Raw genomic sequence first — 16,719 nt, forward strand, 5'->3', positions numbered from 1 at the left:
ACCATTAACATTTTTGATGACGCCCATAGAAACAATGTTACAATTTTTTTTTTTAAATAGGAATAGTCCTATCGTCTGAGACAGTTTATTGTCAAATAAAACTACTTTACAAATTCTAAAATGTTAATGTTTTCTTTTAAAAACCAGTTTATTATTTCAAAATGTATTGTACTACGTTGTGCGAAGCTGTATGTTCATTTTCAGGTTCTGCATCCCGGCACATAGGTGCTTATTGGTACATTTGGCTACGGAGGAGAGGAACGTCATCCAAAAAAGGTGTACAATATCATTAGGGTTGGTTATTTGATGAGATGTGGGAGTGTTTTCGTATTGCACAAGTGTTGTGATGTCGTTCAAAAAACCTAGCGGTATACATTTATTGAATGAAGGGTTGGCTGCAGCTATGGGGAGTGGGCAGAATGTCGGGTTCATGTTAGAAGCTCATGATCCACACCATGTGGCTACTGACCATGACCAGAAGGGAGATAAGATAGGATTACAGTGGCCTGTCCACCTGGAACTGGCTTTGTGATAAAGTTGTTCCACATTACGATAACTTTATAAGGGAAGAAAAAAGAACTCATGCTAATATGTTAACAGGGTTTCCTTTTTGCTTTTTGCAGGCTGCCATGGAAAGCGAAGAGGGGCCCTGAATGGAACAACCGCGTTCCCTTTCTATGGTGGCCATTTTAGAAAGGACTTTTGCTTTTATTCCAGGATGCCTGCGTGCCAGATTAAAACCAAAAATCCTCCTTTTTCAGTACTGTGCGTTACTGCTTTGGAAATCTACATTGTTAATGACATTCATTCCCTATTTTAGCGGTGGAAGTATCCTTTACTGAGAAGTATAAAGTAGATGGAGTCTACACATTTTATTTTTTTACTTTTTAAAACTGTGAAAGGTGGTTCTTAAAGGAACCTTTACTTTGTGTACGGATGGCTTTTTTTTTTTTTAAACATAGCTCAGAAGGAAAGGTGCGGACGGAAATGAGCAAAGACACATCAAACAGTAATATGGGGGTTAGATGGATGGCCCAAAATGTTGTACGTGTGTTATTTATAAGCTAGGGGCACTCTTTCTCATGCTCCTTCATTACAGCGGTGATGCTGTTTCTTAGGGAGGAGGGATGGTCGTAGCTCATGTAATTTTCAGATAAATAGTAGTTTTTCTAAAAATATGCACTGTGTACTGCATTGATAATGCATGCGCACAAATTAGTGTTGGAGCTGTGCAAGGGAAATGTTGAAGTTGAAAGTTCCTACATCAGTAAAAAAAATGTATTTTTACACTGTCCATGAGGCATACATCTTATTGGTAAGTGTGTACAGATTTTCACACACGTCACCACGCTGTGCACCAGCATATGGTCATGTGGCATTCTCCACAAGGTGTGCAATGCAGTCAGATGTTCGTTTACATAATGGTTACGTAGCACTACTAGAAACCAATGCAATTCAGTAAAACATTTTTGTTAAAGAGACGTTATGGTTAAGGGGCGCTACTTAAAACCTAGGAAATTCAGTAAAAAAAACGTTGTTAAAGGGACGTTATGGTTAATTTACCCTAATAAAAATCTGTGAAATTCAGTAAAAAAACTTTGTTAATGGGACGTTTTGGTTCCAAGTAAAACCGAAAACCCCCGGAAATTCGCCGGTTATGGTAAGCTAAGCCACAATAACTCGCACCACAACTGTGCACTGCTAAGACAAACACCAGGGACATCAAAGATGACATCACAAATATCATTGACGACATCACTGATGACATCACATGTGCATTTACTTTTCATGGACAGCCTCCAGAAGGGATTGTCACTATAATATTGGCAGAAAAGTGTATGCCAAATAGTTCCATAAGCAATGCATTGCTAGAAATAGTATTGCATTACTGAGTTCTTTCAGTATATGAATGAACTCATGAAGAAACGTAGGCATTGTCTGCTGCATGCAGCACAGAGGTGCCATATAGAAAATCTTCCCATGTTCAATAGTGAAAAAATAAATGCTTCCATTACAGCTTTTTGCATACTGTGAAGCATAAGTTCCTATGATTGCATCCTTCACTGCATAATTGTACTTTTACACACCAAACATAAAGAGGCCACAATGCATACAAATAGAAATATATACAGGGAACGTAAAGTAAGCAAAAAAACACTGAAGTTTTACTAGAAAGTGTCCGTATCCAAACTATTTATCTTAATGCTTACAAAATATTCTTCTGTTTCACGATTCCATCTTCTCCTATGTATATGTATCATATGATGTAACTGTACCTTAAGGAAGTATTGTAATAATATATGAGAAGGGTAAGGTCTACAAATATAGTACTTTTTATTTTTTTAATTCCTGACTGAGAGTGAAGAAAACCACCTGGTTTAGATATGTCAGTGAACAAAAAAAGAGGGACCTAGACATGTGATGTCATCAGTGATGTCATCAATGGCATTTGTGATGTCATCTTTGATGTCCTGGGTGTTAGTCTTAGCAGTGCACGGTTGTGGTGCGAGTTATGGTGGCTTAGTTTACCATAACTGGCGAATTTCCGGGGTTTTTCGGTTTTACTTGGAACCATAATGTCCCGTTAACAAAGTTTTTTTTACTGAATTTCACAGGTTTTTATTAGGGCAACTTAACCATAACGTCCCTTTAACAAAGTTTTTTTACTGAATATATATATAAATTACACGGCCATGGTAGTGGCCACGTAGTTATGGTTAAGTTGCTAATCCCATAGGAAGAGCACTTTTTGGGCGACTTATAACTTTGCTCCCCCTGGATGAATCCTCACCGAATTTTGCAAAAAAAAGTATATGGCCCACTCTGAATTTATTTGCAAAGTTTGGTGAGGTTTGGTCCGGGGGGGCAAAGTTATAGGGGGGGGTACCAACATTTCTTTTTTTCCCATAGACATAAAAAGAAAAAACTTTGCTAACGCCTACAGCCCAAACCGCTGGACGGATTTTCAGGAAATTTGGGGCAGGAGCAGCGGCTTGGTTCCGAAGCATGCTTTTGTTAATTTGGTGTAAATTCGTCCAGTAGTTTTTTTAAAATGACCAAAATGTAAAGCAAAGAAATTAGTGATATCCATGTCCGCTCAGCGGACAGGACACCGATTGGCTAATTAACTTGCGTCATGTCCACGGATACCCAATGTGTTCACTGGTTGGTTGGCGTGAAGCGTGAGGTGCATCAGATTTTTGGAAACGCCCGCCATCTTGGATTCACGTACATCTGCCGGTATCCTAGAACATCACGGTAAAAACATGTTAAAAAAGACAATATTGCACTTGTCAAACTTATCAAATAATCTGTAGGCAATTGAGGGGTGATGAGGATGGGATGGGATATGGCTGCAAGAAGAAGAAGCAAAAAAATGGGTGGTTTTTCACGAACAGTCCTGAGAAGTTCGCAAACATCTCAGCATTACACGGTTGGTGAAATGAAGTTCTTGGATGGCTTATAACTTTGGCACCAATTAATGGAACTGCATGAAATCTTGCATGTATATTTCTGAGCTGATTCTGAGTGGGTTTGCAATGTTTGGTGGGATTCTGTTATGAGGCGGCACTATTAGAGGGGGGTCCAAAATAATGTAAAGGCTTATAAATGAGGTGCCATTTGACGAATCTACACTTAATTTGGGAAACTGATAATACATTTAGATATGAATGTTTTTCCAAAGTTTGTTGGGATTTTGTGAAGAGGGGGCAAAATTAGAGGGGGGGTCCCAAAATAATGTAAAGGCTTATAAATGAGGTACCATTTGACAAATCTACACTTTGTTTGGCAAACTGATAATCGATCAAGATATACATGTTTTGCGATGTTTGGTGGGATACTGTCAAGAAGGAGCAAAATTAGAAGGAGGGGTCCCAAAATATTGTAAAGGCTTATAAATGTGATGCCATTTCACAAATCTACACAAAGGTTTGCAAAAAGATTATAGATCTAGATTTTGATGTTTTCGTAAAGTCTGAATGGATTTTGTCAAGTGGGGGCTAGGTTATATGACTATTGTATGTGCATGCATTTGACACTTTTGAAAAAATAAAACATGGGTGGATTTCCAGTAAACTTGCGTAAGGAGCATTGGCAAGGACCTAAAAGCATGGTTTTGCAAATGTGCCAGTGTGTCATTATTTGGCAATTGTCATAATGTAGCTACAAAAAAATAGCGGTATACCTTTAGTGACTGAACGGTAGCCTGTGGTCATGGGCAGTGACTAGATTTTCCGGGTCATGAAATAAGGTCATGCTCTGGACAATATGGCTACTGGTCATGACCACAAGGGACAAAAAATAGGATTAAAGTGGCCCTGTCCACCTGGGACTGGCTTTGTGGTAAAGTTATTCGAAATCAGGATAGTTCTGGAAGGGAAAAAAAATGTGCTCATGGTAATATGGTCTTTGGGTTCACTTTTTCGCGAAGAGGGGCCCTTTATGGAACCCTTGCTTTCCCTTTCCATGGTGGCCATCTTGGAAAAGGATTTTCCTTCCTTCGGTGTAGGAAGAAAAATCCTCTTTTTTAGCTCCTCGGGTTCCCGCTTTGGAAACCTAGGGTGCTAATGGCCTTCATCCCCCATTTCAGGGGCTGGAATGGGGGGATAATGGTCCAGAGACCTCGTTATCCACCCTCGCTTTGCTTGGGCTGATAACTTGGGCTGCTGTGCCGGTATCCACCGTTCAAGTGCCTGGAACAGAGGATGAACGCCACAATATTTCCATTAGCATTACACAAAATGCAAATGGAATTGTTGGAAAATCTTATTCAGTCTATGTACTTTATTGAGAAATATAAAGTAGATGGAGTCGATACATGTTTTTTTCAGTTCTATTTTTTAACTGTGAAAGGTTGTTCCTAAAGGAATATGTCTTTTGTTGTTTTTGGATGTGTTTTTTTTTGGCAGGAGATCTGAGAACGAAAGTTGGGGAGGGAAATGAGGGAAGAGGAACCAAACACTAATATGGAGGGGTAGGTGGACAAGGGAAAATTTTGCATGTGTGTTATTTCTAAGGTAGGGGGCAGTGTTTCGCATTCTCCTTGATTACAGCAGTGGTGGTGGCTCTTGGGGAGGAGGGATGGCATTAGCAGATGCCATTTTAAGATAAATAGCAGTTTTGCTAAAAGTATGTACTGTGTACTAGATTGTTAATGGATAATGAGTATGAATAGGTGTTGGAGCTGTGCAAGGGAAATTTTGAATTTGAAAGTTCCTAGATAGAAAATGCAGTTCTGAACTGTCTGTGAAGCAGAGATCTGATCGCGAAGTGCGGACGGGTTCTCGGACACGTCATCATGCCGCGCGCCCGCGTATGGTCATGTGGCGCTGTCCGGAAGGTCCGCTATGAAGTCAGATGTTCGTAGACGTCCACGGATGCAAAACTAGCTGAAATAGTTGCAAAAAGTGTATAGAAGTGTTAAACATGATTCTAGAAGGTGGGAAATGGAGTTTTGCAATGTCATCTCTGATGTCCTGGGTGTTAGTCTAAGCAGTGCACAGTGGTGGCGTGAGTTATCTAAACCAGTTTAGCTAGAAGATGGCGCTCTCCCTCCTTACGTGGCTGGTGCTGGAGTGGCAAATTTAGCCAAATTAGTTAATATAAGAAAAACACACAAGCCCCTGCGTGGTTGTAACACTGCAAAAAACCACCCAGTGGGCATGCGCAAGAAGTACTCCAGCACACAAGACCTAGCTATTTAAAATATCATATTTATTGTTGCTTAAAACAGCACATTACAAAAAACAGAGGTGAAATAATTCAACTCTGTGACAGCCGTAAGGTTGAACAAAACACTCACCCCACCCGTAAAGTCTGTGGGCACAAGTTAATTTGGCACCGTCTCAATCAGAGAAGCATAAATGACTTACATTCAATGTATTACACCCTATATTGTCTATAGAAGACCGTTTTCATCACAAAGGAAAAAGAGCACATGGTCACTTTGTACAAGACGATTACCCCTGCATCACAATTCGATTGGTTGACTAAATCATTGTCTGATACTGAATTACACTAAAAAGACTTTGCCACAGGTGCTGCTTTAAAAAAAAAAAAAGAAAAAAAAAGCAGTGCCATGATGACTGCCTGCCATTTCATGAAATGTAGGATGTGTTGCTAATTACCTAATCACTTTTCCTGGCATTATCTGGGTGTCCCCTCTTTCCCTCGTAGTGATTTTCCAAGTGTACTCTCTGGCTTGAGAATGCCCCAATTCAACGTTTTCTTTCACTTCTTTATATGTCACTTGCTCAAAGAATAAATCACGGTGCTGAGGTGGAATCATGGAACTTAAAATAGCCTCTTTCAATTGCCATTTATGTATTGATTGAGTGAATGATGATTTACAAGGTGCTGGATGACCAATGTATACAGAGGGAGCGGTATTTCACAGCCATCTTTTAAAACTCATGCAGTAAAAATATTCTTGCCAAAAATCTATTTTTATTGATGTCACAGATACACAGGAAAAACATGCTTGAGCAATGCAATTGGTCAGATATTCAGCAGAAGACATGGGGCCTCATTTATAACATTTTTTGTGCGCGGCTCAGCTACCCTTTACACTGTGGAAAATGGAATAACCCGATTCACAAATAGGACTTAACACTGGACTTTCCTACTTTGCGGTGTGCAGAAGCGCTTTGCGAGACATGTAGTGCAATGCGTGTGAAGGGCCAGTGCAAAGTAGAAAATACGGGGCGGAACATGCTAAATCATCATTAAATTATGAAAATTATGTAGAAACTGGGTGTGGGGAGGGAGGCAACATACAAACAATCAAAATATCCCATCAAGTGCTAAGTAAACCCTGTTCACAGAATATATTGTACAATCTGTCAGACTCCTAAGGAAACCGATCATAAAATCACCCTTAACCTTTTGCAAAGCACAAAGCGCAATGCAATTGAATGCCACATATACAAAATGCTATGCAACCCCAACTAATTTAGGATTGCCACAATGCCAGTTTGTGCATTTTTATCTCTGATCCTACTGCATGGAAGGAAGAGGAGGGCCATAATCTTCCTACCATGCATCGCAGTATTTGGGATGCCGGAAAAGGAGGTGTATATAAGATGCTGGTACCCTCCCCATCCCATAATAGAGTGATAGAATGACCTACCATCTCCCACCATGTGCTCACAGGCTGTGCCACCTCTGGTCAAAGTACTAACAGCCTTACATTGCCTGGCCACTGATTCATTCTAACACACCATTGCCATCAGTGGGCACATATCAGAGCCCACACAATCCAGGTGCTGTGCTGCCTCCTAACATGTGTGCATAGGCACATATACCTGACATGCACACTGCAGGCAAGGCAGAGAGTGCGCACGCAATTCTACTTAGTTGAACACTTTCTGCAGGTCCTGGGAACGATTGACTGCACACATGTAGCGCTCTAGCCCCCCGAGCGACTGAGTACATCTATCATAACAGGAAATATTAGCATTCTATTAATGTACAGGTGATCTGTGATGTCAAGGGACACATCATGCATGTCAATGGCAATTATGCAGGATTGGCGCATGACAGCTATATCTTCTGTTATTCCCCCATATGCCAGACCCTTGCTTGGGGAACCTTTGGAAAACCCTGACTGGTGGGTGGGTATCAATGATTATGCACACGCATGCAGTCACATGACACACATTAACACAAATAATGACAATAAATGCTAAAAACAACAATTTCCCCCTTTGCATGGGACAGTGCTTACCAGCTCTCATCATTCCTGTTGATACCCATCACGAATCCAGCCACCGCAGGTGAGGCAATCAACAACATACCACAATTAGCCACTGGGGGCATATTGGAGCGCTCATTTGGAGTGCTCAAGTCCCGCTTCCGTTGCCTTGACCACTCAGGTGGCGTATTGCTATATGCACTCTCTGTAATATGCAAGATCACCATGGCATGTTGTGTCCTGCACAATATTGTCACATGTCGTGGCATAAAGTTGATCTGCAAGAGGGACACCGCCCTCATCCACAGGCACCGCTCTTTCCCTTAGTAGTATAAAGTGTACAGGGACAAGACGCACACAATCACGTTGTAAAAACTTACTTCACCTGAACTGCAGCGCCAGTGGAGGACACACCTTGAAGCCACGTCCCTGATGTCCTTCAATGATGCAATTGGGTCAACCCAGCTTGCCCATAACAACACCCTGAGAATGTGCATTTGTGAGAGGCAAACTGTGTGTATCAGATAACATGAAAACTATAATGTCACTCTATCAACATCCATCACATCAAGTGCATAAACCAGCTACACAATAATAGCAAGTGGAAATAACAGTATCCCTGTCACAGGCACAGAATCCTATACAGAGTGAAGACATCCCCAGGCACAATGCCAACATACTCTCTGCTCCCCTTAGTGGCAAGCACCAACTGCAAGAAAGGGCTCACCTGACAGCCATCTTCATGATATCTCCCTTTGCACCATTGCTGCTGGACCTGCTCACCTTCATTCAACACAGGCCAAATCTCATAACAAAGTGAGGACATCCCCAGGCACAATGTCACCACACCATATGCTCTCCTGAGTGACATGCAAGAACTGCAAGACATATCTCACCTGACTGCCATCTTCATGATATCTCCCTCTGCACCATTGCTGCTGGAACTGCTCACCTCCACTTAACACAGGTCAAATCTCATAACAGAGTGAAGACATCCCCAGACAAAATGTCACTATTCCATGTGCTCACCTGAGTGGCATGCACCAACAACAAGAAAGGGCTAATTTGACTGCCATCTTCATTATGCCACCGTACACACTATTGTTGCTGGACCTGCTCATCTCTACTAAAAAACAGGTAACATCTCGATGTGCTCCCCTGAGTGGCATGCACCAAATGCAAGAAAGGGCTCACCTGACTGCCATAATCATCATGGCTTGCAAAATCTGCTTGTCCGCTCATATAGACATGGAGTGCGTGAAATAAAACAAAACAGTACTGAATGCGGCATCCTGCATGGAACAGGAAACTTGATAGCTATGGTCAATCCAGCGGTAACCAAGGGCATGGTGGCTCTTCACTTTGTGCCTTAGATCTTTGCCTTCCAGAGGGGGACGTGGTCCCTGGCTGCCTTTGCGCAGCCCCACTTCCCAGGGACTCTTACTGTGCCCTGGTCCCCACTTGCTCTGGAGCCCAATTCCCAGAGCAGAGGAGCCAGTCTGGCTCCCATGCCTCATATTCGCCCACAGGGAGACACTTTCCACTGACATGCCCACTAACCTTTATGAATCTGCTTACCACTGACTATTATGGAACCCGGCCACAGACACATGTAACAGACAGCTGAGCCAACCACGACTCAGGCTATCTGGTCTAAACCCCCCGACCGGGTGGCTGGGCAGCCATGAGTTCGAGCCTGCCTTAAGGACAGCGTCCACCTTCCAGGGCTTAATTTGCAACCTCTGTGAGCTGGGAACAGGGCGTGAGCCACCACATCTGCGCCCTGGGCCACCATTTGCAACCAAGGCCCAGTCTCCCTTCTATGCCTCCCAAAGGCTGTGTCTTGTCACTCTGACGCTGGCTATGCCAAGGCCACCTGGTCTGCTAGGCTGACCAGAATGGGAGAAGAGCGCTCCCCACCCAGGCCACACTCCCAAAAGTGCATCCAGGGTGGGTGGGAGTTTCCCATGCTCCCCATGGCACAGCAGGAGGAGAAAGGATGGAGACCTTTGCGGCACCACCACCACGGCAGCACCTTTGACAAAATCTTGTCTCAGAGGATTAGGATCAATACATCACAGTGAGCTTGCTGAACTACTAACTACGAAACACTGACCCAGAATAGTCTACGTATGATTTTGCACCACATTTCCAGCAAACATGTGGTGCAGCAGGATCAAGAGAGGTGGCCCACCTCTGTCCACACTTGAGTCCTGAGGTGAGGGGCTGTATGCACCAGCCCAGAGGCTGGCTATGCCAATCCATCTGAGGCTGCACAGCACTACAGAACTGCTGTGGATTAGGGGGGATTTTGACTAAGAGGTGTTCCATCATAATCCCACAGATAGTAACTTTGCCCAATTGGTTCCTCTGCCAAACACATGCACCAAAAGTCTGAACCTGCGATACCTCTTGTTCTGAGCAGGATTACTTTTGCAACATCACTTTATCAATAGGCTAAACACTAACCTGTCACATGACGGTCTAAACCCAGCTCACATTCCATTTTTAGTGGGAGAACAATCCGCTTGGTGAATACAGCTTCACAATGATAGGAAAGCTGACATGGAAGGATCAAAATATAACATCACTATGAAAACTCAGCAGCCACAAGACAGTTGCCTCTTTGATAATTTTCTGACATATCCTGCTTGAAAGCCTAAAAGTCAGAAGGATCTGGAGGCCCTGCTTTCATACTCTGTACTCATACTGAAATTGAGATCCAGCAAGCTTTTTCCCTTTTGTTCCGCAGGAGGTGTTTGTCCTCCCTGAGCTCACCTTACGACACCAGTATTCTCATTTGACAAGGGTACATCCCCAGTCAAACTCCTCACCTGCCAATGTTCCCAGAGCCGGTCGTGCCTGACTGGTGCCAGATGCTTTGGGCCAGAAGTCGCAGCCCCACAGTGCTTGGCCCTACACCTCACTGGGTAAGTGAAAAAAATGATAAGAGTAGTGTTATTTCACGGCCAGCCAGAAGGCCTCCACTTATCCTAAATATATCATGTCTCTTCACACTTCTCTACTTGGCACCAACAACCCGGACTTCAGTTACATTCAGCACCCCTCTGCGGAAAGACTAGGGGCCTCATTATGACCCAAGTGGTAGGGGGGTTAACGGCACCGGTAGAGCTGTCAGCGCTGTTAACCCCTACTGCCTCGTTATGATGTCTGCTCGCGGGTCCCGCTAGGGATGCCTGGTAAAAAAACAGGTGTGTTTAGCGGGTCACGCAAGCAGACCAGGATATTAACAACAGGTCTGTCATTAACAGGCCTGTTGTTAGCATCCTCCCCATTCCCATTGAGCCCTATAGGGGCTCAAATGGGAATGGGGATGAACCGGAACCGGGTTCCTTGAATGGAGAAATACCGGGCCCTCCAAGGTCGGAATGGCCCGGTATTTCCCCATTCAAGGAACCCGGACCCGGTACCCAGTATGGGGGTAGCCATGCCGCTAAAAGCGGCAAGGATACCTCCATACTTGTAATGAGTCCATAGGTCTAAGGAATGGTGACAGTTAGGAATTTTGTTTTTTTGCCAAGGACACCACTTTCCATTAGGGACGTCTGGATGTGACAAGAAAAATCATTTTATCCAGTTACATTAACAGACTATAGTTTCTAAATGGAATTAAATGGGGGTCATTACAAGTAGGGCGCAAAGGGATACCGGGCACCGGTAATGACACCGGTGCCGGTAATCCCTTTGCGCCCTACTACAAGTTTCCTTTGCGGCTTTTAGCAGGCGTTAAGGACGGGACCTGCAAAGGGACACCAGGGTCAATAACGGTAGCGTAATTTACGGTACTGTTATTGCCGCCGTCCTGGGGGCTCAAAAGGGAATGGGGAAAGGCCCTGGTGAATGGGTTATTACCGGTCCCTCCGACCTCAGAATGGACCTGTAATTACTCCATTCACCAGCCCGGAGTCGGAACGATTTTGGAGGCAGCCATGCCGCAAATAGCGGCGTGGTTACCTCCAAAGTCGGAATGAGGCCCAATGTGTTCATTTTTAAGGTTTACAAAATCACCCCATGGTATCTGGGTGTAGGGGAATTAATGACATTATTATTATTTAAAATATTCTAAGGATCTACTTCCATACCCCACACCTATTAACAACGAGGAAAATATTAATCTGCAAATCCCCACACCTTGTTATGTTGGACAAGCTACTTACATTTTGGTGCTTAGAAAAGTCAGCAGCATTTCAACCAGATCGATTTTGGCAGGTCTCCCATTCCCTGTAATACGAGACCTTCATACCCTCTAAGCCACACCTCTAAAATATTAAATTTAGGGGGTGCAAGTTTAGCGATAGCCGACCTGTAGTCAAGGTCTGTCGGAGCCACATATGAACCCCTCAACATTCTATTGTTAATAACTTTTGATTTGAGTAATGGATTTGGCTGAAATTTCAAAAGTGATTAACAGTCTACGGGCCCCTCCTAACCCCAAAAAGACTGCAGGGTTTTATAAAGATTTGTTAAAAAATCAAGAAGTTATTAAGAGTAAAAAATACAAATCTCCAAAAGTGTGGGCTACTTTCCATTCATTTTCCCATGGTCAAAAAAGGTCAATATTTGCCAAAGCTCAGAGCCCAAACCGCTGGATGAATTTGGTACAGATCTGAAACAACTTGGGCACAAAGCATTGACTCACACGCCATGCATTGTTTGGGGTTTTTCCATGCTTTGGTTATTTTGAAATTTGATGGAGAAGTGAGTGCCCCCTTCTCCAGAAATTATAGTTATATCTCCCATGGTGCAATCCAGGATCATGGTTTTCAGCAATGAAATGACAAGGTTACATTTATATTATTTTCTATTTTAAAATTATAGATATTGATGTCAGGGTGACTCAATCGACATCCAGGTCTGCCATTCATGCAGTAACCAGGAAAGACTCTGCTTAGCTTCAAAATGATGAAGGGAGCAGTTTCATCAGGCCATGTTGCCTAATAAATGAGCTGCACTTACAAGACCACTTAGAGGAATGGGCTGGCCCTTTTCTTGCTTTCAAGCTAAAAAGGGTGATCCCTGCTTTGAAGCTATGCATGGTCAGTCCTGGTTACTGCCTGGATGGGTGACTGACTGGGCATCTAAATTATTTACTTTGTTTAAACCGTGTCAGTCCTTGAAGGTTTTGCACTCAGAGAAAATTGTTTGTCTTTTTCTGAATTGCATTCTGGTATTTGTAGTCTCCCAGTCAATAATAACAAATACATAAAATAAGTATTTTCACAGCAACAGTGGGATTCCCATCCATGCAGTAACTGGGACAAACCCAGCTTAGCTTCAAAGTGAGGGTGGGGTCAGCCCACTAAGGATATGTCTCCTAATACATAGGTATCCCCTTAAGAGAACATTTAGAGAAACATGGCCTAAGGGGCTGTATCCTTCCTCACTTCGAATCTAAGCAGTGTCAGTCCCAGTTACTGTACGGATGGCAGAAAGTCCACAGTCCTGAAAGCCGTGTGTTTTCTTAGTTTTAAATATCTCATAATACACAGCATCCGTATTTTTGTAAAACATAAAAAATTAAATAAAGAATCACATTTATGCTGAACACTGCTATCAGAGAACCCTGGCCTTAAGGAGTTTGAGATGCAGCACTTAACCATTATGCTACACCATGATCCTACAATGATGTTATTTTTTGGATATTCACAAGTTTCATACCTAGCCATTTATCATTGAACATATGAAATTATAGGCTAAGTATGAAATGTATGCCCCATGAAGCTCCAAGCCATTGTGGCCTAGTGGTTGAATGCTGGGCTTTGAACTTTGGCAGACCAGGGTTAAAGGCTGCATTTGTTTATTTTTTATTAACTAATTTAATTAAAAGAAAAGTGGGAGGTGTCGATGTTTGTTGCAGTGCAGTCCTGTTATCTTATTTAGCATGAGGGCATTTAGATGTGGCTGCAATGTCAGCTGCGTCCAAATAGCCCTCTGACCAAAATAACGGCACCGCAATGGCTTTCTAGCCGAAAAGGGTCAGGAGAAAAGGGCGCTGTGGCAGAATCGCCAAGCCAAAGAGGCCCTCGCCAAAATGATGACACTGAAAACGGGTGTACCGCATGAAGAATGCTGCTTAACCAAAGTAAGTGCACCATGACAAATAATTTAATCTCAATGCACATTGTGCAAAAACATTGTGAGTTCTCAAAGTTTTAAATATCTCATAACACACCCCATTCACATTAATTATTTATTAACTGTGATACTGTCAGTCCTTGAAAGTTTTGCACTCAGAGACAACTTCTTTGCCTTTTGCTGAATTGCATTCTTGTATTTGTAATCTCACAGTCAAGATGGGGGGATAATGCCACAATTGTACACATTTTGCCTAACATAGTTCTATAAGGGTTTACATATTTGAGTGACACTATGTATGTGTACTTCACAGGTTAGCTTTATAAAGCAGAGTATTTTTGAAAGCCAGAGATGGGGGAGAGGAGGGGAAATGATGAGAGGACAAGTAAGTCATGAGTATTTGCCCACGATGTTGCCATCATGCATGTGCAAACTGTGTTTTTTTTTTACATTTCCACACAAATAATAAAAGTTGTCACCAAACTTTGCACTCAGTTAAATCATTCACTAATCTATTATCTCCCAGAATTTCAGTCTTGTGACATTTTCGTAGACACTACCATCCCATTTTCCATTATAACTTGCGTTCTGAAATTCCCATTTTGTTGAAAGTTTTGGCAAATAAACTGCCGTGGAATAAGCCTTAACATGACACATGAATGCCCTTAGTGCCACTTATCGTTGCTGAGAAAATCAAGAAAATGAATAGGTAACTCAATGGTAACTAAAACATTATATATTCAACCAATTTACTAGCAGTCTCTCTGTTGATCCATCACATCAATAAATGTCTCTGTCACACATGAACGCAGCTCTTCTCTCAGACTCTGAAACTGTAAAGAAAGTGTCTTTCAGATAGAAAGGCTGAACAGATCTGTTAGACCCTAATGGGGGATGCACAGAAAACTTGAATTTTGAATGTTACATTTAAAGCACACCTGAGTCTTTTTTTATATTGCATCTGAAATAAATACTGCATTTTCAATCTGTTGCACTTACTTTTCACTTGAAGCCTTTAAGCATTTCTCATCATGACATCCATGTCCACTTCACTTTATGATCTTTATTTGAATGGCTTAGGTCAAGGAGTTTCACTGTAAAACAATTCCTTTCTGTCCAAACTGTATAATGCCCACCTTTCAAGGTGTCTTTCTTTTGTTAGAAAGGTTGCCAGTGTTGACAGATAGGCCTCAGTCACATGTCTGTTTATTTTTTTTATTTTATTTTCCATTCATAAAGTGCACTTAACCCAAGAACATCAAGGCGCTGTTACATAAACCCGTTACTCACAAGGAAAGATGTACAGACAGTCATTAGAACAGGACATTTCAAGGTCATTGTTTATTCAAATAAAAGATCCTTTCAGGATTTTGATTTTTGCATTCAAGACCCATTTTGCAAGTGATTTTTTCTTGCTACACAGACATAATTTTGTTACATGGCAGATGAGGAGTGGGGTAAAAAGGCAGCCACAGAGCGACAGAGATTGAGAGGCCATGCTAGATTCCATTATGAGGGTGAATCAATCTTCAATCAATTGAGGAGCTGTCACCCCAGACAGCTGCTATGACTGATTAAAGAACCCAGTGAGGGTAGAGCCCACAAGCTATCTGAAGAATGAAAGGAAAGGATGGAAACCCAGATTGAGAATATGCCGATTAACAGGGAGTAAAACAACTCATACCTATAAGGAATGTACCAAAATTAGAGAAAGAGAATGTTGATGAATTGTGTATGTCAAGTGAAATCAATGTTAACATTGGGTTGCAATGTATAAACTATTGTTTGTTGTCAGTTTGTTTCCCTATTTACCGGGGAAAGAAGTACTGTATAAATACTTAACCTCTTTTTTACTCTTGGCAGATTCAATAACTCCTTAAATTCACAGTTTACGAGAATGGGAGTTTCCAAAAAGGGAGGGATCCAGGTACAAACCCCCAAAATGTGAAAAGACTGGAGTGAAGACCAGAGCGCCACTCCCTGAGGACAGGAAAAGAGCGGACATGCTCCAACGAGGAAATTCATTGTACAAACCAAAGCAAAGAAATAACAAAAACTCCACTCCCCCTTGCTCTTTTCTATGGGACAATGGAGTAAAAGACCCGGGAGGGACTTGTGGGATAAAAACCTTTGTGATGAGTCCCAGCTGCCACAACCTGATCTGACTGCTGGAACTTCATCTTGCCCATTCCTGTGTGTTTAAGCTGATTTACCTGTTGTATGTTTTTATGAAGCTGATTTACCATGTAACTGTATCACAGCTGCACACGGATGACTGTGGGATTGGGCACTTTACACGTGGATTCCTTTTTTTCTTTCAATTAATAAATAAAAAAATAAAAAAATAAAAAGGCAGACCCACTGTGACAGAGATGGAAATGCCATGGTAGGCCCCATTGCTAGGATGAAGCTGTCCAAGTGTAGTGTTCTATTGAAATATAATAGGCAGTAAAAAACAGTGATTTCGACATAAGGCCTAGTAAATGAGCGAGAATGGGCCTCCCTCCATTTTGTTAGAATATGCAGGCACTCAGATGAAGAAAAGTGTGACTCAGAATTGTAATATTATTAACAGTGTCCAATGGATTCCGAAAAAAAGACATGCATGCTGCAGATGTTGACTTTGTGTAAAGGAATATGTGACAGATTTAAGGCTGCAGAGTGCACATGGAAGGAAATAAATACATTTGAAATACTGTGTATTTGGAAGCTAAAAATGAGGAATGATGACTTACATTTAAGAAATAAAGTTGAATGACATATTGTGTTTTCCATAGGGAAACTATTTCTGTTCAAACATTATATAACATTATATAAAAAAAGAGTTTATTTCTTGCCAGCAGTCCCAGATGCTATACAAAAATTCACGTGTGCCCACATTGTCCATTTAAAATGGTATTCTTTCAGAATTGTGAACTGAAACTTGTTTT

Source organism: Ambystoma mexicanum, chromosome 7p, assembly GCF_040938575.1.
Source record: "Ambystoma mexicanum isolate Mex_15411 chromosome 7p, UKY_AmexF1_1, whole genome shotgun sequence".
NCBI lineage: Eukaryota > Metazoa > Chordata > Amphibia > Caudata > Ambystomatidae > Ambystoma > Ambystoma mexicanum.